Below are 7,091 nucleotides of genomic sequence, written 5' to 3' on the forward strand. Positions count from 1 at the left end.
TAGTTCTCATCCCATTCCTCCTCATGCTTGCCTCCCTCCAGGAAGATGCTATCCCCTCCACCAGGGCTCTTTCTTCCCTGGGGCCTCATGTCTCTAGATGATTAGCCACATCTTCTCCTACTGAGTCCAGACTAGAAAGTGCTCTGCTATATATGGGCAGGGGACCTGGGACCAGCTCCTGTATGTTACCTGGTTGGTGTCTCAGTCTCAGGAGCTACCTGGGGTCAGGATTAATTGAGGCTGTTGGTCTTCCTATGGGGTTGCTCTCCACTTCCGCTTCTTTATACTTTTCCCTAATTCAACCATATGCATCCTCGAATTCAGTCTGAAGGTTGGGTGTAACTATTCTGCATTTCTCTCCGTCAGTTGCTTGAAGAGTCTTTCAGAGGACTGCCATGCTAGTAAACACATCATAGCATCAGAAATAATGTCAGACCTTGGTGTCTCCCCTTGAGATGGATACCAAGTTGAGCTGGTCATTGAACTACTTTTCCTTTTTTTTCTCTTCTCTATTTTTGTTCCTGAAGTTCTTTTAGATAGAAATATTTCTGAACAGAAATTTTGACTGTGCGTTAGTAAGCTGGTCCCTCCACTTGAGGTCCTGTCTTTGTACTGGTGGTGGACACGTCAAGTAACCCTGCCCCTTGCTACTTTTTATGTGTGTTGGTAGCAAAGGTCAGTTTGAAGTGGATTTGGTCACTAGGATGAGAATGCTTTCACTTCACTCTAAAATCATGAGAAATACCACTTTATTTTGAATTTTTGGCATCATATGTTTCAGTTCTCTCTTGTAATGGTTATGTTCTAGAACACTGTAGATGAAAAGTATAGCAATAACCTTCTCTATAACAACTCCAGCAGGACAGGAGTTCTGTGATAGGCATGGTAATTGGTAAGTATTTTAGCCCCACTTTTCTTCATAAGAATTATATGGGACAATGTAGACTGATAAGTCTATTAATGCCCTGCTCTTCACTAAAGTCATAAAATAACAACGATATTCTAAGAAAGTGAACATCTTTCCTCTCCTCAGTTTAGGAACTTTATCTAAAACATTTTTATGAATGAAAAGTTACAAAATAGAAAGCTTAGAAAATGCCATGAAACATCCTGGTTTTACTTAAAGTAGGATATTAGGAAGTTGAAAGTGTATGATGCAATCAAAAGAATGGCAAATTTTGTGCAGAAAAAAAAAACCCTAGTTATTTCATAGCTCCATGAACATTATAAGCTAAATGCAAAGACAGAGAAAAGAGAAAAAACAAGAGAGCAAAGAGGTGTTTTCTTCAGTAGAGTGAAAATATTCAAAGGTCAATTTCAAAATATCTTTGCAGAAGAATACAATTTTAATTGGGTCACATTGTAGAGTAAATTATGTCCCTATGCATTGTGTTAAACTAAACAAATCAGTTAGCAGTTAGTTGATTATTCTAGCTATGAGTGTATCTAACAAAATAATATGTTTCAACAGAGAAATCAGAGAAAATTAAGGTCAATGTGTATTATATAAAAGACAGTAATTGTTCAATGGAACATGAACAAGTCTGTTCTCTGATAAGCACCAAATGTTTTACAGTGCAAAGTTTTAGATTCTAAAGTAACTCATCCCATTTACTGAATAGAGAGTTAGACATCTACCAAAAAAGTTCTTAAGGTAGTGTAATCAGTTAGTAACAGAAATGCTGCAATATGTAGCCAGCTACATGCATATTCAAGAAATAGAGTGAATCTCACATCAAGGACTAAAAATGTAGGACATAAAAATCAGATACAGTATCAATCAACAAAAACTGAGAGATCACCTGGGATTTAGCATGCATCTAGACTCAACATGAAGAGATATTTTACAGTGGCACTGTAAAAGAAGAAAAGAAAAAATATAAATGGCAGAATATTATCTCAAAGAAAATGCAAAAAATATTATGTTTATTGGGAGGCCAATCAGGCATCAGGAACATCAGGTGATGAAGAAAAGAGAGGGGAAGTGTTTACACTTTATATACAGTGCAAAGAACATTTCTGTGAAAAAGAAGCTGGAGTGTCGGAGTGGAGGCTGTACGTGGGAATAAACTTGACTTCTCCGTGTTCAAGTTGGGCATCTTGAGTATGAGTGTCTTGTGTGACCATGTTGAGTTGTGTGGGTTTTGTCTTCTGGGATATAGCAAGTTATATGGTCTTGACAATAGCCTGAGGTTTTTTAGGAGGATCCCAGTATAGAACCTTTGGCCAACAACTCAATTAGATGTAACCCAATCCTGGTACTTGGAGCTTCATTCATTGATGTGAAAAGGTTAGTTGGGACTACTTCTTGACCATTATTTGGTTTACATTTTTATCTATTTCACACACACACACACACACACACACACACACACACACACACACACAAGGTTTCTATTTTATTAGGTTTTCATACTATCCTTTATTTCTAGGTGTCACTTGCTATATTCCCTCCCACAACTTCCTCCCCTCTCCTACTTCATCATCCTATTCCAGTATTTCCCCATTCATCCATACCTATCTATTGCTTTTCCCTTTCCTAATGAGAACTGTCTGTTTCTTCTAGTTGGAATTCATACCTGACCTTGCTTGGGTGACCAAAAAGCTGAAACTAGATAGCCCTGGGCACTAAGAGAAAGCCAAATAATACTAGTCTTTACAAAATGAAGTGATTAATATACTCTATGCCTTGTTCCGCTATCAGCAGAGAAACTCTTTTCTGAAGCTGATGGGAACAAATACAGAGATTTATAGCCAGAAATTATGCAGAGAATGAGAGTGAGAGACCTTGAAACACTCAGTCCTAAATGGGGTAATGTGTTGTCTCTAACAAATTCCTCTCTTTAGAGCTCAGGAGACCCAAAGATAAGAATAAGGTTGAGTGTAGGAGCCAAAAAGGGTAGCAGACACCAACAAAACAAAATAAAACAAAATAAAAACAGACCAAAAGAACTCAGAGACATAAACAATATGCACAGGGCCTGTGCAGGTCTTTACCAGGTCCTTGGCATTTGTTTGCTGGTTTTGGATTAGTGTTTTTATGGGATACTTGATTTCCTGGTTGTATGACTCTGTCTCTGGTTCTTGTGCTTTCTCTTAGAATCTTTTTCTTCTGTTGGTTTATCTTGTGTAATTTCAAAATAGGAGTTTTGTTTTATTTTTGTGATAAAAAATATCCCCAATTTAATGATTAAAGCTCTAGGCACAAAGGTTAAAGCATAACAACTCTCATTTATGCCTGCTTGGAGAGAAAATCAGTTTCCTCCAATGCAGTGTGACAGTGAACATCTTCACCACTCCAGGACTGGTCTTAGGATCATTGTAGTTGATCAACAAAGAATGAACTCCATAGTAGTTTGTGAGTGAATGTGTGTGTGTGTGTGTGTGTGTGTGTGTGTGTGTGTGTGTGTGTGTGTGTGTATTATTTGGTTATGTTTTGATAAGTTTTTATTTTTGTTTGTTTGTTTGTTTGATAGGGCTGGAAGGCTCATAAAAAGGTTAACATATGAGAGTGTGAAAGCAAATAGAATAAATTATAAATATGTACGTAAATGGCAAACTAAACATTATGAATTATAATAAAGGATCCAGAGACTAAGCATATTTGTTAATCTTCCTGAGTTACTCTAACTGAGAGGACCCGAGTTTAATTTCTAGACTATATCAGGCAACCTACATTCTTCTACAACTTCAGCTTCAAAGCACCTGACTTCTTTTCCTAGTCTTCATCGGCACTACTTTACAAACTGGAGCAAATTCGTCATCTCACACACAAATGTAAAAATAAATACAAATGAATTTTTAAAATAATTATTCTAAATTTACATCACTAGATACACTTATCAATTTGGTTTCTTCAAATTAAGAATTGTTCATTTGAATTGAGTTTAATAACTACTATCTAATTTCATTAATGGAAAATAAATTAATGAACTAAAGATTGATCAAGGATTGAAGGAAAACTAGAGCATTGATTAAAATGGTACATACCTGGTTGAATTGGTTCATTTTAATAGGCATGTATGAACCCAAGATAGACGATGAAGAAGAATAAAAGAGCACTGACAAAACTGGTAGATGATAAAGTCACTCTTCTCACTCTAGTTCAGTCCACTCGTACCCATATCATAGGGGTCATATATATGTAATTGAAGGTAGTCTTCCCTATATCAATTCCAGCACATAATCATAGACTTGCATGAAAACATGAAAATATATTATCTATTCTAACCTATTCTTCAAACATAGAAGTTATGTGTTTTTGAGCAAGATAATTTGTTGTGGTACTAAATACAGTTTTTTGTAAGATATCAATGTGATTAGGTGATTAGATTTTTTTCCTGCTCCATAAAACTAGCCCAGCCACACCCACTCTTTTTAATTTTAATCATTTTTTTTAATTTGAGCTCTCTCTGACTCTCCCCCACACCTTGCTCTTTCTCCTTCTCTCTCTGTGTCTCTGCCTCTGCCTCTGTCTCCTCTCTCTCTCTCTCTCTCTCTCTCTCTCTCTCTCTCTCTCTCTCTCTCTCTTTCTCTCTCTCTGTATGTGAGAGAGAGACAGACAGACAGACACAGAGAGAGAGTGCATATGTTATGGGTGGAATTTGTTCTATTAACTCTCTTGTTTGTTTGCTTATTTGTTAGCTTTGATTTTTGTTTATTTGGTTTTTTTTTTCAGGTGAAAGAATATAATACTAGATGGTCAGGGAAGTAGGATGATCTTGGAAGAGTTAGGTTAGAACTCAAAAAGATAAGATCAAAATATATTGTACAAAAATAATTAAAAACAGTGATTCAAAAATTAAAAAGAGACTAAATTATATCTATCAAGTGATTAAGTCATTCTAGTGGAGGCAAATATACTAAGAAGAGATATCACCATCTGTAACGCAATGGAGCATTTATTTTTATTGTAGGGTAATCTATAACAGTTATGAAATAGAGTCAAGTTAGATGTTTATCACTGGTAAAAGAATTTCACAAAAGGTGTAAAACATATAAGAAGGTACCCAGTCATAGAACAATGATTTGTTATCATTGGCAAGAAAATGATAGAATTGCAGGCCAGACAGCTAAGTTGATCACATCAACTATATAAAAAATATCCACTGTTCTCATTGGTGGGCATCAAGTCTATCAAATAAGAAAAAACAAAAGACAAACAAATGAAAAGGGAAATCAGAAAACATGATAGATTTGGTATTCAATCTCCAATGTCCTTAAAAGACTCAGGTTAGGTAATTGGATCTGAGCTTTTGAAACTGTTAAGGAGGTCATTGTCGATGAAGATAAGTGATTTCACTGCTAAACATGTTTTGCTGAAGGGAAAGGTGGGACTTTGAAGGACAGAACAGCCTCCAGTTCTCATCTAGTTCTCTACTTCCTGGACAGATTTGAACATACCATGACAGTGTTCACCCTCTGTAATGGCTGGATCTGCCCCTGCAAACAAGCTGGTATCCTGCAAAAAAGAGTGAATCAAAATAGTCTCTTCATTCCCTAAGATGAGTTTCATCAGACACTTTTGTTGCAACAATGAGATATGTGCATAATAGTAAAGAAAAGTATTTCCAGAGGATAAAGGTGAGAGGTTACAAAGCCCAGAACGATAGAAATGAGGTCTAGATTTTCTAAGGTCATCATTTTCTAAAGTCATAATTCTCCACATATTATATACTTTATTTAAGTAGAGTGTAGAAGTAATTTGCAAACTTCAAACAAAACTGACAGAATCAACACATATTATAAATATGTATTAAAATATACTACTAAATTTCGTAATATGCACAAGAAATGTTTGAATCAAAAAATTTAAAAGTGTTGAAGTGAAAATTTTTGCCAACCTGATTCAATTACTACATAACTTATATCAGTACTAAATTGTCAAATGTCACAGCATGAATTTGTAGTTTAACATTTACAAAGTGACCCTAAGAATTACATAGAATTCTTATTAAATAAGAATAAGTTGTCATTCATAGTTTATTCATCAAAGAAGATTAAATGGGTTCTAAAGTACAATATTTAAAATATTTAAATACCATTTAAAGATTAATATTTCATATTTTTTCAAAATATTACTGTTGATATATTTTTAGAAAGACTACGTAGATTGTTTTGAAGAGTAAGTGAAAAACAATACTCAAAATCAAAATTTTGGAACTAGAAATTGAAATTATTAAATTTGAAAATTAAAACATTTAAAAATTCCAGAGCATAAGACCTTCTAGTGTTTTTATGAATTGTTGGAGAATTTTATAAGCTGTGTCTTGATCATTGCCTACGTTTACATTTCCACATCACTTTCATACACATAAAGTAAACACACTTATCCTTTAACAGGAGATCTGTATTTTCAAAAAAGTATATAGAAATCATAGTTATATGAATGTTTAATATTGAAAGGCAGCGAAGTCATTGCTGAGGTTAATTTATGGCATAAGGTAGGAGGTGTTAAAGCTCTAAAGCATTTGGAGGTTTATGGTGCCATGGCAACTAATTTTTTTAAAAAAATATCACAATAGACCTTGTAAAATGCTAACTCCACAAGGCACTGAGAAATCTTGAAATTGCAGACATTTAATTCTAATGCTTATTTAATTTCCTAGAGGGCTCTGCTAATTTTTGTTAATTCTCTATGATTAAATTCTTAAACCTACAAAATGAAAAATTGTAATAATTAGAATAAAATATTGTAGATGTTTCCCCATAAATACCAAATAATATGATTATAATATTTTAGAAACCACATGAACTTCTATACCAGAAATGTTTTTATGTTACATAGGATTGACTAGAGATTATAACATTTTTGAAATAATAAATAAAAATGTACATTAATGAATATGTACCCCTCATTGAATATCTATTCATTGCAGGCCCTGTGCTTCAATAATAATATCTAACATTTGTTCCATAATTTTGTATGGCACCTATTGAGTGCTTTATATAATTACCATAGCCTGCAGAACAACACTTAGGGTGCATTTAATTGACTTCATTTTTGTCTCGTTAAAAAGGAGCCACATATAAAAATCAGCCCACTCCTACTGTTGGATATATTTTTAAAAAGTAAATGTGAGCTGCCTGCT

This window comes from Mus caroli, unplaced genomic scaffold (assembly GCF_978045245.1).
Source record: "Mus caroli unplaced genomic scaffold, Mus_caroli_1 scaffold_12, whole genome shotgun sequence".
NCBI lineage: Eukaryota > Metazoa > Chordata > Mammalia > Rodentia > Muridae > Mus > Mus caroli.